The sequence below is a fragment of the Pseudorca crassidens genome, chromosome 5 (assembly GCF_039906515.1).
Source record: "Pseudorca crassidens isolate mPseCra1 chromosome 5, mPseCra1.hap1, whole genome shotgun sequence".
In the NCBI taxonomy this organism is placed as follows: Eukaryota; Metazoa; Chordata; class Mammalia; order Artiodactyla; family Delphinidae; genus Pseudorca; species Pseudorca crassidens.
In genome coordinates, this window is record NC_090300.1 from 113,809,153 (window position 1) to 113,835,260 (window position 26,108).

A 26,108-nucleotide genomic window follows, 5' to 3' on the forward strand; every position below is an offset into this window, starting at 1 on the left:
TAGAGCCTCTGCTCCACAACAATAGAAGCCACCACAATGAGAAGCCTGCACACTTCAACGAAGAGCAGCCCCCCGCTCACCACAACTAGAGAAAGCCCGCATGCAGCAACGAAGACCCAACGCAGACAAAAATAAATTAATTAAATAAATAAATAAGTAAAAAATAGAGTACCTCGAATCCTTCACCTAGCTCCCCACAATGGTGACATCTTACACAACTGTAGTACAATCATAACCACAAAATTGACATTGATTCAGTACTGTTAATTAGAACACAGACCTTATTCAGTTTTTACCAGTTTTAGACAATTTTTGACAAAAGTACAAAGGTAATTTAGTGGAGAAAAAATAATTATTTTCAACAAATATTGCAAGACCAATTGGGTATCCTAATACAAATATACAAAAACTAACTAAAATGGATGGTAGAGCTAAAAATGAAACCTAAAACTATAAAACATCTAGGAAAAAAAATAAGTGAAAACCTTTGGATATTAGGTTCTGTGTGACCTATTTCTTACATACAAGGATAAGGAACATACCATTTAATCAAAATTTAAAAATTTTGTTCTTCAGAAGATCCTATTAATAAAAGACAAGCCATGAAATGGGTGAAAATATTCACAAAACATGTGTCTGATTAAAAATTTTATCCAGTATTTTTTATCCAAATTTGTTAATAAGAAAACAAAATATATAAATATTAGAAATTATTTAAACAGATACTTTACTAAGAATATATATGGATGACATAATATCATGAAAAGATGCTCCATATCACTAGTTATTAGGGAAATGAAAAATTACCCCACAAATGATATATATTTGGACGTCTATTAAAACGACTAAAAGTGAAGATTGAAGATATCTAGAATTTGCAAGGATGTGGAAGAATTGGAACTGTCATGCACTTAGTGGGAATGTTTACTGGCACAAACTTGAAAAACAGTTTGGCAGTTTCTTAAAAATTATACATATACCTACCATACAAGAGATCCGTTCTACTCCTGAGTATTTACTCAAGGGAAAAGAGTATATATGTTCTCACAGAGTTGTACACAAATGTCTATAGTAACTTCATTGTGATAGCCAGAGCTGGAAACAACTTAAATGTCCATCAATGGGTGACTGAAAAATAATGTTTGGTAAATCCATGTGATGGAGTACTACTCTGTAATGTAAATTAACCAGCTACATGCAACGACATGGAAAGATCATAAAAGAATTATGTTGAGTATAGAAGCCAGTCCAAAAAAAGTTCATTTGGTTTGATTTCATTAATATGAATACACAAAAATGCAAATTAACCTATAATGACAGAGCAGATCAATTTTCTTTTTTTTTTTTTACTTTATTTTTGGCTGGGTTGGGTCTTCGTTGCTGTGCACGGGCTTTCTCTAGCTGCGGTGAGCAGGGGCTACTCTTTGCTGTGGTGCATGGACTTCTCATTGTGGTGGCTTCTCTTGTTTCAAAGCACAAGCTCTAGGCGCACGGGCTTCAGTAGTTGTGGCTCGCGGGCTCTAGAGCGCAGGCTCAGTAGTTGTGGTGCATGGGCTTAGTTGCTCTGTGGCATGTGGGATCTTCCTGGACCAGAGCTCGAACCAGTGCCCCCTGCATGGCAGGCAGATTCTCAACCTCTGCATCACCAGGGAAGCCTGCAGATCAATTCTTGTTTGGAGACAGGAACAGGGGAGATGGGAGTGATTACAAAGGGCAAGAGCAAACTTCTGGGGGTGAAGATAAGTTCCCTCTATTGATTGTGATGATGGTTTCATCACATATGTCAAAACTCATCAACTGGTACAATTTAAAAATAATGCATTTTATTCAATGTTAATGATACCTCACAAAATATCATTTAATAAATTGAGCACTTGTTTGTAGCAAAAATCATTTAAATTGCTGTTTGACTTTCCCCAACAAACTTATCCAATTTATTTATCATATATAAAGTTAGATATATATGCTAATATCAGTCATCCTTCTACAGTTTAAGATTTTTTTTGTCTCATCAATATATCAAAATAATACATGCTGAACCATAGTATAATTAATAATTGACCCTTTGCATGGTCTAAAAGGGAAAATGAATATTCATTTTAGCGACTTTGGAAGGTATTTTCTTTTAAAGGCCAATGTATAATAAACACATTTTGTAATAGCTGCATGATTTCTATTGTTTAAATAAAATCTTGAATAAATGATTATTTTTGTGTTTCTGCATCTTAATATAATAAATGAAAGTACATGAAAATTTGGTTGTAACATTTATTATAAAACACATAAACCAAGACAATGATTTCTAGTTTCATGAGAAAATATTCAATTCACTGACCCATTAATAGAATAGTAAGAGTCATTAAACATATACATCTTCTTCATAATTCATTGATTCATTGCTAGTTTATGATTTTAAATTTTAATACTTAATATAATACCATGGACAAATGGAATTAAATTTGATAAAGCCCTAAGGTATCCTAGACAAAGATAACAAGGATGCTAACATTATTTGTTATCAAACAATTAAAAAAAAAAACTGGTATGAATCATAGGAACACTGTCAAAAGTACTATTTGAAAACTAAAGAAAAACTTCACAAAAGGAAAAAAAGAACACTTAAGGTTAAATACACACAGAGACACACAAACACATGCACATACATTTCTGTTAAATATGAATATTTTTATGGGAATTAACATACAAGTATAATTATAATACACAAATATAAACACATTTCTGGATAGCCAGTTTCTGTCACTCTATGTAAAGGGATCACTATTTTCATTTCATATATTTTCCAAGTTTATATATTCAGTAGGATTGGGAGGCCTGGACCATTTTGTGTTGAAAATTGACATGCTCAATTGTGCTTAAAAACAAATATAATGATTTTGTTTTCTCTACATATCATGTACATTTCTTCAAATACTTCTTATTATTGTTTTCATATAACATTTTTAGTTCTGTAATTCCAGATATGTTATAGTGTTCTCACTTATCATCAAAATATTTTCACTTCTTTATAACATATCCAATGAATGACATTTTATTTGAAGCACCAAAATTTTAGTGTTTACAATCAGAAGTTCTAAACTAGGAGGATATCAGAAATATATTTTAAGGAAGAGGAGAGATATTCTAAAGTGAAATAACAACTAAATATTATATGTGTTTATGGGTGTGTGCCTTCATAATTTCTAATTCCTTCAGAGATCTGAGTAAAATAATAACTGCTTGATATTTCTGTACATATTTTATTGTAGTCCTAGTTTAAGGTCATCATTAAAATTCATAAAATCTTTGATGTTTTACAGTGAAAATAATGAAACTTAACAAATAGCTTCCTTGATACAAGGCAAAGTTTATGGACATGAAAATAAAATTTATATTTAAAATAGATTTAATGGATAATTTTAGAAGAGAAAATAGATGGATACATGTATCTTTTTGTCTGTTCTGCATTTTATTTTTGGATCTGTGTATCGTTACTTTGGTTGACTGTTATTGAAGAATTAAAAGCAAAAAGCTCAAAACTGTTCTCAAGAGTTCTGTAGGAAGCACTGAACTGATCCTGTTGGAGCATCATGCCCCATGACCCAGAAATTAAGCAACAGAAAGAAAATCAAATCCTTTTATTGACATGTGCTTCACATTATCTGATATGCAATCTGAATCCCATATTGAGATACCATAGGTGTGACATTTTCTGCTTTTTGTCCTTTTAAAGTCTTCTAAACACTAATCAAAATATCAAGATTATGCAAAGGATTGTCAGCTATAAGAAAATGCATTTCAGTTGAGTTCATATTCCCTTAGGGGAAAAATAATCATCTGAATCACATTATATATATTTGTAACCAAAGCCAGTACGAGGATTTCTACTGGTGATGATTATTAACACCCTATATATGAGTTAGAAACTAAGCCATTAGAGAGGATTTTTATTTTTCTAAATCCACACTGTCAGATGTTTAAGAAGAAAAGACATGTTTTTGAATGTTTCTTTAGATTTTTGAAATAAATATATCCATATCAATTGAGACAGTTTAATTTTTTGTTTAAGTTTTCTGCTTAAATGGGACAATTTACACTTTAAGGTGAAACTTCTAAACCTAAATGTTTTGAGTAAAATTTTCCATTTGAAGTGAGCTTGTTTTCCCTTAGTTTAGCATTTTCACTCTGCTATTCAACCCCTCCCAGCCCAGAAAAAGTGAGAAGCAAATGTGAAAGCTTTGTCTCTTTTCCTGTCTTTCTTCAAATCTGAATGACCTGGAATAGTCCATATTAAATGAGAAGTCACAAACTATTTAATCAAATAAATGAAACAGTAATGATTCAATAACATGTGAAAAGAAAAAGGAAAATAAAAAAAAAGCTGCATGGGCTGGTATGTGAGGAGTCTGGTTCCTGGCTAAATAGCCTGTGTCTGATTTTTCAGGCCTGACCAGAAGCAATTACAAGGGCTGTACCTGTCAGGCTTCAGGGGGCACCAGAGTTCCACACAGTCTTTGCCTTGTAGTATCCCAAGGGAGTTGCAGTCAAGGATTCAGGGGTCCTCAGCTGGCCATGATTTTATACATATCTGCATTCCTCCTCCAGGCACTTCTGCTGAGAACGTTTTATAGAGGGAACTGGGGGGAAACTTAAAGACATTTTTCTCCATTCTGACTCAGCATTCAGCACTTTTCTAGTCCTAACCCTTACCCCTGTCCTTCCCCACTGACCATCAGATGTCCCTTGGAAGTGAAAAGATCCCTGTGTCTGTGCTGACCAGGCCTGGAGCCGTTCCCATGGTGAAAAATTGATGTTGGGAGAACCAACAATTTCTTAGGTTTGGCCTCTTGCTTACACCATGGGAGTAAGTGATTAAAAACTGGAGGGTTATTTTCATTTTAGTTTGTTATAATTGACAGTTCCTATATCTGACAGCTCAGCTCTCCAACTCAGTTCTAAAATTTCCACTTGGGTCTTCGCTATGTATTTTATCGCTTTGCTGAGACTTTCTATGTTTTTTTCTGAGACTGGGCATTTTTTCATTCATTTCTGGCATATTCATAATTGTTGGTCAAAGAAACTTTATAATATCTTTTAAAAAATCTTTGTTAAATAATTTTAACATCTTTATCATCTCGGGGGTTTGGCAACTATTGATCGTCTTTTGTGTTCAGTTTGATGAGTGATTTTTCTGTTGAAACCTTAACATGTCATATGACTCTGGGTCTTATATAAACCTTCTATTTTAGGTAGCTTTCTTTGATCCTGCACAAGAGTGGCATCTAGTTATAGCCCAGTGGGGATAGAAGCCCAAGTTTCCCAATCAGTCAGAGGAAGGAGGACTCCTCATCCTTGCTGGGTGGGAATAAGAGTTTGAGTTCCCATGTAGCCATCCACTGATACGTCCTTGGCTGAGAGTGCTAGGGGTTCCTTGTTACTACTCTCCAACATGGGCTTCTGACACCAATGTGAGGGAGAGGTGTGCCAGGATGGGTTGAAAGTCCAGGTTCCTTATTTAGTCTTCTCTGATCCTACCCTGGTGGGATGAGAGATTGGCAGAAGGTGGGGGTACTTCTTTATTGACAACAAGAAGAGAAGTTTGTGTTCCCACTTAGCCATTGGTGATTTGGGCCTGGGTGGCCCACAGTTGCTGCTTTTTATTTGTTTGTTTTTGTTTTCATATGTTTTTTGGGTATTTGGCTGCAATGGTACAGTCATTTTCTAAAGGTTTTCAGCCTAGCTAAGTTCCCCATTTCCTGGTCCTTTGGCTATAAAGAGCAGGCTTTTGTTGGGTCTCTTATTGTCTGTGTCCATTGGTATTTCCAACTTATTGGATTCTCTGGCACCCATTTTGGTTAATTGAGGCAAAAATAAACGCTAGAGAATTTCAAAACCATGTAGGTCGTTATGTAGAGATCACTAATTTTTCTACCTTCTTCTCTCCAATTTTCTGAGTCTTCTTATATTTGTTTTACACATAATACCCAAGATTTTTATACTAGCAGGCAGGATTGTTGGGTTTCTTTTTTGTTTTGTTTTTAATTTCCTAACAGGCAGAATAGGGAGAAATGTATGTACTCAATCTTCCTGGAAGAAAGAGCCAACACATGGTATTATTTTAGTCAAAACTATTAATAGCATGCAACTGTATTTAAATATAATAATTTACTCTTTTAGATGAAAAGTTCAATATCATCATTTCATACATGTTTGAAAGACTCCAAGGTCTTTAAGGTTATTCCAAATGAATACAGTGAAAACTAACAATTTTCAGAAGTATTTTATTTCTGATATGATATATATAAAATATATTTATAAATATAAATTTATATAACTTCATAAAATATTTTAAATTTCTTTATTAGCTTTATGTACTTCACATGAGAGAAAAAAAAGAAAATAATTTTGCTTCCCTATTTGCATTGGTATTGGTAATGAGAACAAAGGATTTCATCAGCATTTTCTGGTCTATTTTAGAAGGTGAAGCACTCCTTCCATTTAGAATTATCTCACAACTAATCAGGTAAAAAATTGGAAATCTATTATGGAACTGAGCCAGATTTTTTTATTCATAGTTTCTCTCTTGCTTGAGACTACATAAATCTTCTCCCTAGTTTCTGCTGCCACTATTGAATTATAAGTGTAGTGACTTTCACCTTTTGAAATAAGTAAAACACTGCCACTTTAACAAAAACAGAAGTTACTATTGCTTTAATTCAGCAACATGATCTAAATAACAGGTGTATCTTATTTGGTTTAAGTTATAATAAGTATAACAACATTGAAAGATAAAGTGAAGTTTTAGAAATCAAATCCAAATGAAACGATAATATATGGAAAACATTTTTACCCTTTATGTATGAACACATAATTTCCACTTTTGTTTGGTATTTACTTGATACTTCAGTCTTTTGATCAGAACACAGAAATGTGTATTTAACTTGATCACACGTTTGAAAATCATTTCCAACTTGTTTTACGTGTGACTGGTGGAGTTTATTATGTACTTCTGAATGTGAATCAAAGGCTTTAAAGCTAATAACTTTAATAACAATTATTATGTGTTTGACTTATCATAATAATCATTGGCATTTTGGGTATTACCAGCACATAATATAAAGCAGAAAAAAATATACAAATGCATAAAGACCTACTGTAGTGAAACATCTGACTGTAGAATCTGGGGCAGTGATGTATATTATACATAACTCCATCTAGGCAAGTTTTCCCACCCCAGATCCTCATTACTGAAACAAGTTTCTGATCTATATGGCTTTCATGTGTTTAAATTGAAAATGCTTTACTTTTAAGAGATATTTTCTATTCCATTATCCTAATTTTTATGTCACCATTGGAAAGAAATTTAATCATTCTAGGACTCAGAATCCTCTGTAAATGAAGAGGGTTTTAGGAACAGCTGATCCCTTCTTACTCTGTCTAGCAGTCTCTGATACCTATGGAATGCAACAGAGGGAAATTTTGACCTCTTCACATGTAGCACTTTTCAACCTTGTAAAACCTTTCACTCTCTTTGTATAAAAAATATTTTGTAACATTCCTTTCCTATCTTGGAATGAAAGTCATAGATACCATAACCAACCTGCACAAATCATTTAAAAAAATCCATATCAGTATAACACTCTACCAATAAAATAAAAAGATAAAGAAGAAAGGTAATTAAAAGTAAAACAATATAAATTCCAATAAGCAAATGTTCAATGTTATTGTACAATAGAAAATATGATGACAGAGTGAAATGTTTACACCTAATTCTACAGCTACCAATGCAGAAAGATGTGCTGTTCTCATGATTCAGATATCATGAACATTGCTACTGTTAATGACATGACTCTACAAAATAGTGATAAATGCAAAGGAAAATCTGAACAAAATCAAATGCAAGCTAACCTTGATTTTAGTTCTATTCTTGGAAAATTCCATTTATTTATTAAAATTGTGCAAAAATATTTGACTTTCAAGTATAAATTATCTTCTAGTCTTATTAAGCAACATTTCACACACATGATTGACAATCATTTGTTAAGATAGCCTACTATGATCATTGCAAGGTGTCCAGCAATATGTCCTCCAAATGATGATAATCAAAAATATGCTCACAAAACTCTAAAAGGTCCTTTAGGTAGCTGCACTAGCCCGTTCTGAAGCTATTGTTCTAATGGTACACACAGTCTTGGCAGTTCAGAGAGATTCTGGACAAATGTATTAAAAAAAAAAAAAAAGCAAAACAAACAGCATAGTCAGGAAATTTTACATGAAACTGAACGTTCAGGAAAGTAGTGTTTTTATTTTCCATCTTGTATGTGTTATCCTTTTTTGTGGTAGGCTTCTATGTATCAGTACTTCCTAAATTGAATATCTAAAGTCTTCACTGCATATGGTAGTTGTTTATATACTATTTTAAATGAGTCTCTGGCCATCCAAATGTTCAAATCTCTTATAAGATTTCTCCAAACCACTGAGGACTCCTCTGCATTGGTCATGCCTCTAGGATGGAATTTAAAATAACCCCATTTATTCAACATGCTTTTCTATCCTCCAACAAAAGAGAAGCACCTACTTTGAAACACACTGCTTGGAAAAAAAAATTAAATTAAAAAAAGAGAATAAGAAGGAGGAAGAGAAGGAGAAGAAAAAGGAGAAGAGGAGTCATCATTAAAGGAGAAGGAGATGGAGAAGGAGAAATAACACATATGTGTGTATGCATATATATGGACATATCTTGTTATCATTTTCAAAATTATTTCTGAAAAACACTGATAGTGGAAGATTACCCTTCCCTATAAGGACTTATGGATAAACAAGTTTAAGAACTGCAGACCATGAAATGTTTTCTTAGGTGCCACACCAAGTTTATAATCACGAATCTGAATACTCTCACATTCAATCCACACTCATATTTCTCCCTTACTCTCTTTCAACAAACTGGCTGTCTCAGTTTTATGAATGCCTCTTTGCTGCACTGTATCACGCCAGCATATGAGGCCAGGGATCCTACTTGATTCATCTTACTCATACACCAGCCCATGGGATTTTGTTTCATATTCAGCAAGTAATAAAATATACTAGAATTAAAGTGATTCTGAAAATGACAAATTCAGTGTCTTCTACTTTGCTAAAAATATAGGAGCCCTATGCCAATTGTTTGCTCTCACCACATACACTACTCTTGACAACAGTCAAAATGAAAACAACAATACCTCTGGGGCCAACATATCTGACGAACAAAGCTCCTAATCTATGCATCCTGACCTTTTAAAAATATGCCTATTTTAAATGTTTTAGCCAGATTAAATTGCTTAACAGAGTTCATTAATCATAGTATGCCTTATATAAATAAAGTAGTTGAGGGACAGAGTAAGCCAGTTTAAAAAATCTTATAATGTAAAAAGCATGGGAAGAAGGTAGTGGGATGTGTTAAATTTCTGTAGTAAATATTAGAAAATACTGCATTTGAAAGAGACTGCAGATCTCCTAAGTACAGAGATACTCTCAACAAAATCTTTTTCTCTACTTTCTTACATACGTTTATATATAAGAGAACATACTTACCTTGACTTGTCAAGGATGAGTGGCTGAGAGAAGGGAAGTAATAAGAAACTTGAAAGATTTTGAGCACTTTCTGCTTTGTGTTGCAATTTCTTTCTTTCACTAACTTTCCAATTCTAAGAAAACTAAAACTCTCAATGATTATAGAGCAATATTTTCTTTCTGTTAGAACTAACCCACATTTTTTTCCCCTGAGATTTCTGTTTTTGCATTTTTGAAACACCTTTCCTTCAGGGAACTCAAGGTATTATATAAAATGTCAGTAAGTCTAATAAACTGTGGAATATATGCTGGCAGTGGCATGTGTGTATGTGTGTATGTCCGTGCTTTCCAGAGACTTTTCTCCTTACAATCTCTTGGCATTACTTTTGTCTCTAAATCTCTCCATCCTCCCCCTCTCTCTCTCAGTCTATCTCTCTCTGAATCTCTATTTCTCTCAAACTATTTTGAATATAAGAAGAGAGAATGTAGGTTCTAAAAATATACTCAATCCCCAAATAGCCTCCCCAGATTCTTAATCTTGCTAATGTTTCACCCTTGATTATATTCTTTCTTGCTGCCACCAAGTTTTAACCCCATGATTCCCATTGTAGTTTCAGCAGAATTATGCTTGTCACATAACTGATTCAACATAGACGACCTGGCCTTAGCCACTTCAATTAATTACTACTACCCAAGTGATTCTGGGTTTCCAAGTCCTTTGTGGAGGTATGTACCTTATTAAATTGCCAGGGAAAGTCTTTATGCCTATATGAAGAATTGGATTTTTTCCATGCTTCACTTGTCTGTCCACATTTGATTTATTTACATTATTGCTTGAGGAAAGCAAGATACTGGTGATCTAAAAAGCCTCTTGAATAGGTATTATCCCTTTTGCCAAGTAAGCAAAAATAATTCATTTTTATTAATCACATTGAAAGCCAAATTGGCACATTACAGATTTTACTTATTAGTGTTTTTCTCATACATTCTCCTTGTACAAGGATTCAAGTCTCTGGTCCCCTTTCTCAACAATATCTTACTAATTCACACAGCTTTGTCAAAAATTCTCATATCAGTGTTGCTTATTCATACAATTTCTAATTATAAACGTAAATGTGTTTCTTCATTATTTCTGTCCTAGGGCAATTCACGCACTTAAAAATAATAATGCTATCCAAATAGGGGAAAGGGTAAATATGTATACAAATTGCTTTAAGGGCTGTGTGAAAGTTCAGAGTTACTCAGATTTATAGTTAACTATACATATAGAGTTAAAAATGTACGTTAAGATATGAGTAAAAATGTATAATGAGAGTCTGTTGCCTATCTGATACTAGCATTTAAATACATAATTTTATATGTCCCTCCAAAGAAGTTTAGGAAGTGCAGAATACTAATCAACTTATCTGACATCAATATTTTGAAAAATCATTTAGTTAATTTGACAGACCTTACGACATCATCTAAATGGAGCTGGGTGTATAAGTAGTCTATCATATAGTGATAAGTGGAAAAGAAAATCAGATATGGGTTCCATCGCATTATGTACTCTTAACTTGACTTTGGTTTACTATAGTGAGATAAGAAATAAAGCTCTAGATAAGGCTTGATGACACGTGAATGGTTTTGCTTATGGTCATAATTTTCATACTACTCCAAATAACAAAAATGTTTTCAAACCTTAGACTGTATAAAATTTCAGAATTTTCTTTGTGTGTGTAGTATATGTATGTGTATGTAGTTCTCTTACCTTTAATGTAGTGATTGACCATTTTTATCTGACACAAGAGTCTTCTGATGCTTTAGTATGTTTGACTGATGTAATATAAAAAATGGCAATCTCATAAAATGTATAAAAATAATCTGAAAACTTTGGCTCTCTCTCTTATTTCTTTATTAGTAGCACACAATCCACAACTGTCCTAAATTACTATGATCTCTTATGAATAGAAAAGTATTTCTAATGGGTGAACCAGGTAAAAGATAAAGGGTACTGGATGATATAGAACAGCATGAAAATGTATACAACAGGCATTAAATTTACTAAACACAGAAAATATAAATGGATAAAAGTGGGAAAAGGGAAACCAAGACATAATATATATGGTACCACAAAGGAATCACAGCTTTAGTGTTTATTCTTCCTTAAAATAGTCCCCACTGAGATCCAGTAATTTGTCCCAAGTGCCTCTTACAGTGAAGTGGAATATAAGTAGAAATGGATGTGATCAATGGCGGCCTCTGGCATATTATTTTATTTATTTATTTATTTATTTGCGGTACGCAGGCCTCTCACTGTTGTGGCCTCTCCCGTTGCGGAGCACAGGCTCTGGACGCGCAGGCTCAGCGGCCATGGCTCATGGGCCCAGCCGCTCCACGGCATGTGGGATCCTCCCGGACCGGGGCACGAACCCGTGTCCCCTGAATCGGCAGGCGGACTCTCAACCACTGCACCACCAGGGAAGCCCCTCTGGCATATTATTTATGCCCACATACAATTGTTTCAAAGCACAGGGTGTGTTAACTTCGAAATGCACTTTTAAGATTCATAAGAGATGGGCATTTGAAATTAATGTTAGAGGAGACTTGATTTTCAAGAAAAAGCAAGTGTTTGAACCAAGACCTGAAAGCATACAAAAACTTAGACTTTTTAAGTACAAACAAGAAAATTGCTTGTGAATTGGCTTCCTGCAGAGAGTGATATGTCTGAAAAACTCTAGAGTATACAGTTAGCATCTGCTAAATGCTATAATAGTTGTATTATAGACAAAACACTCTAAGTAGAATGGAGTGCACAAAGGAAATACCTCGAGTATCTGTGTGTGTATGTGTAAGAATATCCTGTACAAACAGTTATCAAACCTCACTGAGCTGCATCTTCCAATATTGACTGACTTAAAATACCCCAGGACTCACACTGATATCACCTAATCTATCAATGGTCAGAAAAATTTTCAATTCATTGACTTTTTCTTCTTTGGCAAAGAATCAAAGTATCTACTTTCCTACATAGAGCAAAATAAAAATCAAGGAACTCTGTAGGGGTGGAAACTTTTTATGTTGACAGTTCTAGGACATGCTTGATTTTCTTTCAACCTTTAATAAGAAGAGATCTAGAAATGAATGACAGCTGTAACTCAGCTAATTAAAGGATTTAATCCTACTGTCTCATAAATCAATATTCAGGAAATGTTAGATTATATCTGAGAAATCTATTCATGAAGTCAACTTCTATTTTGCCTGCAAAATAAAATTAACCAATATTTCTTTTTGTGTGTTGAAAATCTGAATGCTAAAAAGTGATGGTGTTTTATCCAAAATCATTAAAAGTAATCACATCTAGATACTTTAAATACTTTCTTGGATAGTAGGAAGGTGAATTTGTTTTGTCTGGAGAAAACTGAATAACAAATATTCTAATATGTTATATAGAAATACTGAAAAACCCTAGACAAAGGGTCAGTGAACATTTTCTGTAAAGGGCCAGATAGTAAACTCTTTACACTTTGCAGGCCAAGAGGTGAAATCGAAGTTCTTATGTAGGCACTTACATAACAAGAGATCCAAAAACAAATTTCTTTTTATTTCCAAAAAATGTTTACACTACTTATTTGTTCTGAAAAATTAGCATTTACAATTTTTTTGCCCTTTACCATTATGTTAAATATCCCTCCATCCCAATATAGATGGGCTTGTGTATATTTATTTATAATTCTGTGGTTTGTCTTCATGCATGGGGACTGAAGAAAGAAAAATTAAATCAATATTTTTATTTACAGCTGATAGTTATTTTTCTCTAACTTTATTTACTAGTGTCAGGGTTCCTTATATCATAGTTCTGTTAGACCACAAGAGAGCAATCAGTTACAGTAAGTGCTATTTTAATAATTGATATTATTAGAAAATATCTTATGAAAATTTTTAATAATCACTCTAAGATTAACTTTTAAAAATATATTTTGTATCTCATCTTTGTTAAAAGAAATAAGTAGATCTTAGTACTGAAATGATTATCTGCATTTATTTGCGCAAATATTTTTGATACTCTGAAACTCACCTAATCTTTAGAGGGTATCATTTCATTGTGGTTGAGGTTTGTTATACTTCTTGTTCACTTAAATAACATGAAAGACTTAGAGTAGTTTTATTCTATGACCCAAATTCAAAATCACTTAAATTTGCCAGTTGAATGATCTTCGGAGTTTTAACATGCTTTATTCCATGCAGTTGTCTTAATTAAACTTAAACTTATACAGTAAGTGAAAAGATAACTTTTTAAAGCATTCAATTTACTTTTAAAAACAGACATTGTAAGATTAACTGCTTGGGTACCATTGTGGACAACTGGCCTTTCTAAATAACATAGTTTTCTTTCCAGAAATATTTCTGAATTACTGGAATAAATTTCTTGAAAATAATTTAACTGAAATTATAATTCAAAAAATTAACTTTGTTTTGGTCCAACAGATGCTGACCGCAAGGAGGAAAAGTGTTTATGACTAGGATCTTCCTAACTCAGAAATTTCGACAACCTGTTTGCTTTTTATAGTATGTGTTCTTTCTACCTTTTGAAGTATTTTTTACACAGTACCTCAAATGTATGGACAGAGGTTTTTAAATGGCCATAGGTAAATGCCAACAAAAAACATAAATTGTTAAGGCCCCACCTAGTTATTGGTGATAATATTAAATGTTAATATTACAAATTTCCAAGAAAAAAATAAAATATATTTTACTTAAGGTCCATTTTAAAATACTGCCTTCCTGAAGTTTTAGTTTAAATAAAATAATCCTCTCTAATCTTTACAATTCCAAACATCTTTTATATTTTTAATAGACTATGGGACTCTTAAAAACATATGTTTGTATTTGTTTGTTCCTGTTTTTGATTGGTTTTCTAGAAAGCATAATACCTCATACTCTCCAGCCTCTTCTTCCTTTCTGGAATGTTAGGGGGTTCTTCCTCACAATTTCTGAAACATCAGCCTTCTTGTTGGTGTCTGCAACCCTCGTCTTGCTAGCGTTTGTAAAAATGGAGTGTCCAACACACAGAAAGTTCTTAATACATTATTTATTTCAGGAGCAGGAAGCTGAATGAATGAATGATGAAAACTAAATTTCAAAGTAAAGTAAAAACTGTGCAGAGAGGAGGCAATATTTGGCAGAAATATAAATAAGATGTTGCTGCAGAAAATACTATATCATTTCTTCTTTTATTTGGGCAACTCAGCATCTTTTCAGGAAAATAGGAAGAGAAGGTGATAAAGATACAGGTTACTCAATTAGTCTCTGGGGAGAGAAACCCATGGTGTGTACTGTGAATTCCTTGGCCTACCCTATAGGATTTACTCCTTATTCTGCTCACACCTACACCTCATTCCCAGGCTGAACTCCCATCACAGCTGGGCTCCTGAAATTACGCAGTCTCTAGTAGGGATATTTCTAATGCATCTTGCATACTTGGTTTTCCAGTTAACATCTTCACTTGGATATCTAGAGGGCATTTCAGATTTCATATTCTAATAATTACATTCTTGGTACCTCACTCCGATTGCAAGCGTACTCCTTCTTGTTCTGCCACATTCCAGTTGTTAGCAATTTCATTTTTCAGTTATTGGATCAAAAACATCACATATGTCTTTGACACTGAATACCTATTCAATCAGCAAATCTTTTATTTGCTCTAACATTTATCTTAGATCTGACTACTCATCATTTCCACTACCACCTCCTGAGGCTACAATATTTTTATGGGCTGAACTCTGTCATCTCCAAATTCCTGTGTTGAAGCCCGAACACCAAGGACTTCAGAATGTGACTCTATTTGGAAATACGGCCTTTAAAGATTTGGTGAAATTAAATTGAGACCATTAGAATGGGCCCTGATTCAATTGGACTGGTGTTCCTATAAGAAGAAAAGATAGAACACACAGAGGGACACCAGGGATGTATGAGCACAAAGGAAAAACCATGGGAAGACACAACGAGAAGGTGGCAGTCTGAACACCAAGGAGAAAGTCTTCAGAGGAAACCAAACATGACAACACCTTGATCTTAGACTTCTAACCTTTGGAACTGTGAGAAAATCAATTTTTGTCATATAAACCAACCAACCTGTGGTATTTTGTTATAGCAGCCCTAGCAAACTAATACCGACACCGTTATCTCCCACCCACACTGTTACAATGGTGCCTGATGCTTCTGTTTTTACTGGAACTCTCTATATCACTCACCACACAATATCTAATATTACTCTTTCAGAACAAATTTTAATACATGACTTTTCGGCTCAAGGCAGTCCAAGTATTTCCCATCTCATTCAGAATAAAATACACAATATATTCCTTTGAACTGCTGGCGTGTATTATCTTTCCCAGAGCTACTTCTCTGGCCTAGGCTCCTTCCAGGACCTCCTCCCCTCCCCACACTAACCACAGTGGATCCCTAACGAAACCAAGCAGGACCCTATGGGGCCTTCTCAGGACAGACCCTCCATGTCTTCCACCTGCCTCTCATTTGCAGAAAAACTTTAGTTTCCTAGGCCTTCCCTGAGTTCTAAAGAATAAATTTAATCAGAGAAGGGAGAAAATGTAAAAATAAAGGAAAAGAGTCAAGCAAGATAGAATAGTTTAGCCATTAAACAAAGTCAAAGGCCTTTAGTTCCTCCTCAAGGGCTATAGATAATATTCTGAGCCAAATCCTTTGAGCTGTTTTACAGATACTGAAAGCCCCAGCAGGTGGAAGAAGTTAACTGTATGCTGCCCACAAGCACGTAGACCCCATACCGGTTGGAACCAGAAGGTTGATGATGTTGATTCCCAATTACCTCACCACCAATTAATCAGAAGAATGTCCACAAGCTGATTACACACACCACAACCCCGCTCCTCACCTCATCTTTAAAAACATTTCCCTGAAAGCCATCAGGGAGTTTCAGTCTTTTAAGCACTAGCTGCTTGGACTACTTGCTTGGCATCCTGTAGTAAATGCTGCATTTTCCTTAACCAAAATTCTGTGTCAGTAGATTGACTTTACTGTGAGAGGGTAAAGGTTTGGTTCAGTAACACTAGCTATTCTTTTAACACATCTGGCATGCTTTTGCCTCAGGGCCTTTGCATATATGGTTTATCTGTTTTCAACTCTTTCTCACAGTTTTCCATACCGTGCACCTTAACCTTCTTTCATATTTCTGTTCTAATACAAACTTATCTGAGAGGGCTTTCCTGACAACTCTCTTTAAAATAATAACTGCCTTCCTATAAGTTCATATTCTGTATTCTTTTTTTTTCTACTTCATTCCCTTCATAGCAAAACTATTTACATGTTTACATGTGTCTGGACTCTTCCATCAGCAAACATAAGCTGCATTCCCAATGTTTAGCTGCATTCCCAAATAGTTTATAGCACATATTTGATAATAAATATTATTAAGTACATAAATTATCCAAATAATTTCTTAAGAATAGGTATTAATATAGATCACCTTGTTTATCAATTGTTTGGCCTGCCCTTACTTTTGTAGTCTAATTAGGTAGCTTTTTTCCCTCCTATTTCTAAATTTTCTAGAGTTGTTTCATGGTTTTACCTAATCTTTCCTTTTTTCCACTGTACCAATTTAGAATCTGTTCCTGGTATGGCTTGTCTCCCTGGTTAAAATTATTTGTAATTGTAAAATATAATCTTAATTCTCATTCATTTAATTATCTAAAATTTATTTTGTGACAATGTTTAACATCAAAATAGTTTTTCTAGTTATTTTTTTCTTTTCTTTTTTGCTATTTTGGTTGTTGCTATTGTTTCCTGTTTCTTTTGTTCTCTTCCAAAGACACCAAGTATTTGATTGGAAAGAAAGTGTAGAGAGACTAGAGATAGCTAACTAAAATACAATATACCCCTTTTCTCTCTCTTCATCCCATATAACCTATCTTTCAAACATTTCAATTTCCTCATGCTGTCTCCTAGCTCAAGATTCTTTCCACCATTCATCACTTTTGGCATATGTCTCCTCATTCATATATAGTATCCCTATAAGGAAATACAAAAGTGCTGCACATACAAAAGTTGTGTCTAGTCCTAAGAAGAAATCAGGGATTGAGTTATTTGTAGTGAGGTGGATGGACCTAGAATCTGTCATACAGAGTGAAGTAAGTCAGAAAGAGAAAAACAAATACTGTATGCTAACACATATATGGAATCTAAAAAAAAAAAAAAAAAAAAAAAGGTCATGAAGAACCTAGGGGCAGGACAGAAATAAAGATGCATACCTACTAGAAAATGGACTTGAGGACACGGGGAGGGGGAAGGGTAAGCTGGGACAAAGTGAGAGAGCAGCATGGACATATATACACTACCAAATATATAAAACAAAAGAAATCAGGGAGATGATTATTTAGTTTAAAGATAACAATCGTGAAATACTTGGTGTAAATAAGTATACTGTGTGATGTAGATCTGATCTGAGGCTGCCACCTATTTCCTGTTTACATTTCAATATCTCCTGAAACTGATTTTATTACAAAACAAAAGTGAAACTTGGGAATGCACTTTTGCTGAAAATTAAATTCTTAGCCTGTCAATAGTAGCAAATGTTTTGCTGGAATTACTATATTCTGATCTTATGCTTTCATATTAACAAATATGAATCATTTCTATCTAATTTATTTGGTTTCACATTTCAAATAATGTTGCATCCTTGTAACTGCATTATATCACTGAGTTTTACACATGGATGAGAAAAAATAAAATAGCTTATGCAAGCGGCATGTTAAAAATATATTCCACAAAAGTTAAAATTTAAATTTTCAGATTGAAAGCTCAGCCACATCAAACACAATGGGACAAATGAGTTCCATAATTAATCACCCACAAAATTATGACAACAACAGGAGCCAAAATATTTATACAGCTCCTAGGAAAAAGAATCCTAGATAATGCAGGGCATGACTTACTTTACATATTGTGTTAGTTTCCTAGTGCTACTGTAACAAACTACCTCAAATTTAATGACTTAAAACAACACAAATTTGTTTTCTTACAGTTCTGAAGGTCAGAAGTTTCCAATCATGGTGTCAATAGGGCAGCATTCTCTCTTGAGGCTTCAGGGAAAAATTGTTTCTTTGTCTTTTTCAGCTCTTCCAGGCTGCCTGTATTCCTTGGCTCCTTGTTCCTTCCTAGAACCACTCCAGCTTTGAGTCCTAGCTCCTACTACAAATTGACCCACCTGCCTCCTTCTCATAAGAACGTTAGTGATTACATTGGGTCCACCTGGATAACCCAGGCAAATCTTCTTATCTCAAATCCTACATTAATCACACCTGCAAAGTCCCTTTTACCATTGATGTAACATAGTCACAGGCTCCATGCAGTGAAATGTAGCTGTCGTTGGGAGGAGTATATTCAACCCACCACTCATGCAAATAAAATTTGAATATACACACACACATGCATATGTGTAACTGTTTATGTATATGTATCAAATTGTTCAAATAAAGCATTGGATATATTCAGTTGATTCAATTGCATTATGTAGTACTAGCAGATAAAAATGCCATAGATAATCTTTTTTGGGAGTTCTATATAAAACATTCTGCATTCTTCTTAGAATCAGCTAGTCTGTAAGTGATTTTGTGTTTTCCCTTTTCTTGCCCCTGACAGTCTCATTGACAATGTTCTTATTTGTGCCAGGAGAGTATTAGTGTTGCCTGCTAGGCACATTGGGCAGTCAGGCACATTGGTCACTTTTTAATATTGATTAAATTTCACTATATCAAAATTCTCAGTATATCTCAGCCCCTAGATTTCAGCACATCACTATGTTAAAGCTACTTCAACAATCTGGCCATTTCAATTTTTCATGCTTTTACATTTGTTATTTTGACAATCATATACCACAACACATACCAATAGGTAATACTGTAGAAAAATATGAAAAACTTCAGTATCAAAATTGTCCAACTTCATGTCATAGATAAAGTCACTTTAACATAACAGTGACCCAGGAATATTTCAAAATCATGTATTTGATAAACTTCTCCTAATTTATCATACCAAGTTTCTACTACTCTATTTTTAGTGGAGAGGGGCACTTTAGACCCTGATACAAATGTTTCTTCCTTCCAGTCTGTCCTATGTTTATTTAAAGGTGTTACAGTTTGGCAGGCTAGAGTTAGGCCAATTCTGCCCATGACCACTTGTTTAAATATCAACCATGGCTGCTTTTACACTATAGAGACAGAGTTAAGTAATTGCAACAGAGACCCTCTACCTATAAAGCTGAAAATATTTTCTATCTTCTTCTTTACAGAAAATTTTGCTGACCCTTTTGTAAAAGGATTGGATCTCATCAGTGAGTAGACAGTGATGTTTTTAAGGCACCTAAACTATATTTGTTGCATACACACATATATATGAGTGTGTGTATATATATATATATATATATATATATATATATATATATATACACATATATATGTCTTATATTTGATGCCAAGGTATAATGTATTATACAACACCAAGTAGTAAAAACAGTTTAATGTAGTTGAATATGCTAAGTTCAAGTTATCAATCAAGCAGGTGGCAAATTTTTCTCTATTCCTATCTGTACCACTGTACTATATCATCATTTCAACTCTCAAGATCTGCCCTGATCCTCTAGGGTTGATTGTGAAACAGAATAACTTTTGACAAGATATAAATATAGATATGGATATAGATGATATAAATTCTCCATTACCCTCTATTTCCTCTACTAAGAATCAGGTTCAAACCAACATTGTCTTTCAGTTGTACTGTTACACATCCACTTTGTGCTCCTAACCCCTGACTGTTGCAGTAGAAAGCCAATGCATGCTTTGTAAAACTTAAAACTTAAAGCTGATGTTTTCTCTTTGCTTAAAACTCTGGACTGGTTCTTGTTGCTCTTAGGATAAAAGAAAACTGATGAGGATGACCTACAAGCCTCTGACTCTGAAACCTGTTTATTCTGCCTCCTCACATTTCACTCCTTGCTCACTATGGTCAAGGTACACTGTCCATCTATTACTTCACAGAATGATCGAATCTCTTTTTACTCCTTAGAGCCTTCTTTCCTCTAGTGCTTCAGGTCTCAGCTTAAATTTCAGTGAGGGAAAAGTGCTTTCTTTTATTGCTCAAAATACATTAAATCTCTCCATTGATTTTTCTCATAACATTCTATTCTTTTCCTTCACAGCGCTTAAGATAATTTATAATATTGCTTACATGTGTGTGTTTCTTTATTAAATGTCAATATCCGCCAGTAGACATCCCCCAGTAGACTATAAACTTAACATGGAAAGAAACGAAGTCTGGTCTACTTTATCTCCCACTCCATGCTAAGACCTAGCATAAGGCACAGCAGCTGACCGACATTCAATAAATCATTCTTGGATATTTCTTTGTTATAGTTATCTAGAGTTTTTCTGATTTTACTACTTTATACTTGATATTTTGGAAATTATTTTCATTCCCCAGCAAAATTGTCCTTTCTATTTTGTGGCTTTGTCTTCTACTTAGTTTTCAGCATGGTCTTCTCATACCATGGGAACCACTGGCTACCTTGGAGACCCTACCATTTGTTACCTGTATCTATGTTTGTCAGGTGACCTAGTACGAGTTAGTTTGAAATACATCTGTTCTAACAGAGCTATATCACACAGTCAGAGATATATTTCCACTTTCCTCTCACTGAAGCAACTAAAATCACACCCAAATAGCACAAGTGAAATAACTTTTCAATTGACTTGTTAGAAAGACAAAAACAAAAACAGGCAGTCCGTTAGAGTGCAGAACAAGAGACAGATCAGACATTTCTCATTCTGGTTGATCCACTGAGCTAGTCACTTATAAAAGAGAAGAGAGATGAGCAGTAAGGACAAGTATTACTGTGGACCCACTAACTTTGGTATAATTAGCCAGACCAAAAAATTGTTACTCTAAGTAATACCTGTAGATATGGCAACATGAATTTAATAATTGCAACACTCTAACGTAAATCTCTATAGTTAACAAATAATAAACCATAGATTTTTATATGTTCCATATAATGAGTAATGGAATTTTATGATTCATATTACATTATGCCAGAGAGCAAGCTCTAATAAAGTAATGATTTTTATTTATTTTGTGTACTTTTTTTTAACATCTTTATTGGAGTATAATTGCTTTACAATGGTGTGTTAGTTTCTGCTGTATAACAAAGTGAATCAGCTATACATAAACATATATCCCCATATCTCCTCCCTCTTTCATCTCCCTCCCACCCTCCCTATCCCACCTCTCTAGGTGGACACAAAGCACCTAGCTGATCTCCCTGTGTTATGTGGCTGCTTCCCACTAGCTATCAATTTTACATATGGTAGTATATAATATCTAAGGTGAGTGGAACAATAACTGTTACATAGTGAATATTCAATAAGTTTTTGTTGAATTATTGAATTAGTACTATTTTTGTCACATTTAATATTTTATATGTTTCATAGGAAGAATCTTTTTAGCTAGGAGAAAAATTAAGCCTCACAAAAGTCAACAAATGAATAAATAAACCCCTTTTTTTATATCTCTATTTATCACATTTTATTCTCATACAAATTAATTTCAATTTTAGGGAAACTTTAAATAAATTGCAAATGTGATTAATGAGCCTGTGACGCTAAGGATTCCTTTGTTTCCACAAAGTAAAATATTCCTGAAATCTATCAGTATGAATTAAAGTTTCAATAATCTGAAAAGAATGCCAATTTTCTAGAAACTATCGACTTCAAGGAGTATTTTGATTCCCCCCTTTACACAGAGCTCTGGTGTCTTTATCTAGATCTGGGAGACCTAAGGACAAAGAGGAATATTTTCGCACCTTCTATTTAAAATGTTTCCCTGAATGTCTTAAGCAATGGCATTTTAAGTGAAGTTCTTACCCACACAAGGTCTATAAATAAACTATGCCTATAAAGTGCCACTGTGACTTGTTGAACAGTAAAAAGATGATTTTCTTGTATGACACCTATCTCACCAGTTCTGCAAAGTGGAAAACAACAAATGCTTTGCAGTCCTCAGGCATATTAATTCTCTAATAATCCGGAAAGCACTCAAATGATAGAATCTATTAAAAGTGGCCTCTTTTTGCCAAGGTAGGGATTGGAGAGAATTTTCATAGTCAAACATGAACAAAGAAAATGTATCAATATATGAAAATATAAGAAGATAAAGACCTATCAGACCTAAGAATAAGTACTCTGAGATGAGTAGGTAGAACAGGTACTCCTGAGTTTCTGCCCTAGATGCTGGTGTGGGACAAAACACCATAGGAGCAGCCATGTGGGCTTCTACTCATGGCCAAATTTGGAAGGCAGAAATTAGGCAGTTAAATCCCCTTCAATTGGAAATTCTGTTACTAATTATTTCAGGAACTTTGCTACAAGGTAATCCACTAATCATATTATACTTGATCTAGGTATAGCCTCAGATTTACTTTTCTCTTCATATATTTACATTTTTAATACAAACAAACAATTCCATGCATAGTGGTTTGTAAGGATTCAAAATATAGTGGTTTTGTTTTGTTTTCTGAAGGAGAAAGGAATACTGGCTGGGAATGGAGAAGTGAAACAGAAAAGGGCTGGCAGCAAACAAAGCAAGATTCATAAAGACAACATTGGGAATTCCCTGGCAGTCCAGTGGTTGGGACTATGTCTTTCACTGCTGAGGGACCAGGTTCAATCCCTGGTCAGGGGTGGCAAAAAAAAAAATAACAACTACTACTCGGGGTGACTGAAGCAGTGTAGAACTCACTCTTCTATTACATCACCAAAGGAATATTTATATTCCACCTCCCATCAATAGTTAATCAAGCATTGCTCACAGAAGGTGTTAATTTCCCACCTCTTTGGCCTAACTCCTGTGCAGGCATAGAGACCCTCTCTGGCTTCAGAGAGACCCTTCAGACAGTGATGTGGATACTGATGATAGAAAATTAGTAAAGCCTGAAGGAGTGGGTGATGCACTAGAGTCTGCTACTCTATGTTATTAGATATTCTTATTTTAAAAAAATGTTTTAATGAATGCATAGTATTTCATTATTTGATTAAACCCTAAGTATATTAAACCTATTCCTTATTTCATTTCCAAAAAGACCAAGAATATCTGCAAAAGTGTTAATGTTCAGTTTTGTTTTTTATGTAAAAAGGTCTTACACTGGAATTAATGAATCAATAGTTGAAAGAAACAACTATTCTTAAATATTTGATATATACTGCAAAATTATCTTTCATAACATTTGTACCAATCTCTATACATCCAGTTGTGACATGAGAGAGATAGCCCTTCCAATGCACACAGTGGAATATTATTTATTTTACCCTTGTCAAAGTGAGAAGAGAAAATTTATCTAATAAATGTTTTAATTTGATGTTATTTGATTACTAGTGTTTTCTATTGCTGCTCTAATAAATTACCACACACTTGGTAACATAAAACACTAGAAATGTATTATCATCTAATTCTGGAAGTCAAACGTTTGAAATGGGCCTCATTGGTCTTAAATAAAGGTGTTACAGAGTTGCTTTTTCTGGAGGCTCCAGGTAGAGGAGATCCATTTCTTTGCCTTTTCCAGCTTCTAGAGGCTGCCCACTTAGCTGGCCTCATGTCTGTTGCCATTTTTAAAGCCCTTGCAGTTTTTCTCACCACACATTGCTCTGATTCTTTTGTCTTTCTCTTTTATATTTTAAGGACTCTCAGGGTTGTATTGGGCCCACCCACAGAATCCAGGATTACCTCCTTATTTTAAGGGAAGTTAGCAACCTTAATTCCATCAGCAACCTTAATTTCCCCTTGCCATTGCAAGGGAGGCAAAAAGGTACTCCTACTCTCTTAGCATCTTTGGCTGGACCTGAGAATTAACTTGACGTAATATAATTTAACAGGAGAAAAGCATGCAAATTTATTTAATATAAGTTTTACATGACATGGGAGCCTTCATAAGGAAATGAAGACTCAAAAAGTGGCAAAACCCAAGTGTTCATATAACATATTAGATTGAACAAAGAGAGGCAATTGTGGAAAAGTAATTAAATATATGGGGAGATTAAAGCAAGATAAAAGTTATTTTAACAACGTGTGTTTGTACAGAATATTGTGGGCCTCGACTCCCCATCTCTGGTGATAAGAATCTGTCTTTCTTTCTGATACAAAGAGAGTATCTTTCTCACAAGAATTTTATCTTCTGCTTTCAGGAAAACAAAGGAGAGGTCAGAGAACCTTCTTGCACCTGCTGCTCTCTAAGTATCTTTAGCTCAAAATAATCTTTATGCCAAAGTGGCATATTTTGGGGTGGCAAATTCCATCACTTTTCACCCTGTAACACAACATGTTCACAGGTCCCAGAGATGACAATGTGGGCATCTTTGGCTAGAGCAATTATTCTTTTTACCAACACTAGTAAAGCTGAATATTTAGCATATTTTACTCTCAATTTGTACTTTTTCTGTGAATGCTTTATTTATGGTTTTTGCTATTAGAGAGTTGATATTTTTCTTGATTTCTTTTTTTAAAATAATATATCTTATAAAGTCTGTTTATTTATTTATTTATTTATTTATTTATTTATTTATTTATATTTTGGCTGTTCTGGGTCTTAGTTGTGGCATGTGGGATCTTCGCTGAGGATTTCTTAGTTGTGGCCTGTGGACTTCTTAGTTGCAGCATGAGGACTTCTTAGTTGCGGCATGCAAAGTCTTAGTTGCGGCATGCAAAGTCTTAGTTGCGGCAGGCATGCGGGATCTACTTCCCTGACCAGGGATTGAACCCCAGCTCCCTGCATTGGGAGCGTGGAGTCTTACCCACTGCACCACCAGGGAAGTCCCATTCTTCTTGATTTCTAAATGTATCTTTTAAAGTATATGTTAACCTTGCTATACACCTTTTTCTCCAAGTTTTTCATTTACCTCTTAATTCTGTCCCATTTTTATTCTTATAAATATAATTCTATATATTGATGCCCCATGCTTTTAATTACACTTTTGATTACTTGTGTATATTTTTCCCCTTATTCCCACACATAGTATTATAATAATTCTTATTTTCATCCTAGTTTCTATCATTTCCTTTTAATTTCTATTAATTCTATCTGTAAAGTCTTCATCTAGAACACTTAGTTATTGTATGTTTCCAGAGGTCACACGTTTTCTTTATGAATAAAGCATTTGTAGATGTAGATCATATTCAGTTTGAGAATAGATTGCTTCCATTTTTGTTATGTTCTTTTTATTTGATACAAAACTTTATTATTTCAATTAGTTTGTAAGCTTAATAAGGATATAAGATGTATCTTTAACTTTGTCCTTATTACTTCTGCTTCTTGAAAAACATTGGTCATGTAAAAATTGTATTGATATATTGAAAAATATTAGCAGATTCACAGATTTTCTTAGCTAAAATGTGGTAACAAATTTCACAGCTACTGTCAGAAGTAATAGCAAATCACACAGCAACAATGTGATATCTTTTTGTCTGTTGTGATTATGTAAATAAGACACAGTGAGAGTAAATTTGAA

At 34.1% G+C, this 26,108-nt stretch overlaps 1 long non-coding RNA gene across 1 annotated transcript in view; it reads right to left on the reverse strand.

The window, feature by feature from the left end:
• LOC137224540 (uncharacterized) overlaps window positions 1-18,895 on the reverse strand; it is a 259,089-nt gene extending 240,194 nt beyond the window's left edge. Inside the window, exon 1 of the long non-coding RNA XR_010943375.1 lies at window positions 18,582-18,895. This is a non-coding gene — a long non-coding RNA (uncharacterized lncRNA). The remainder of the gene's footprint in view (window positions 1-18,581) is intronic.
• Between the last annotated feature and the right edge of the window lie 7,213 nt (window positions 18,896-26,108).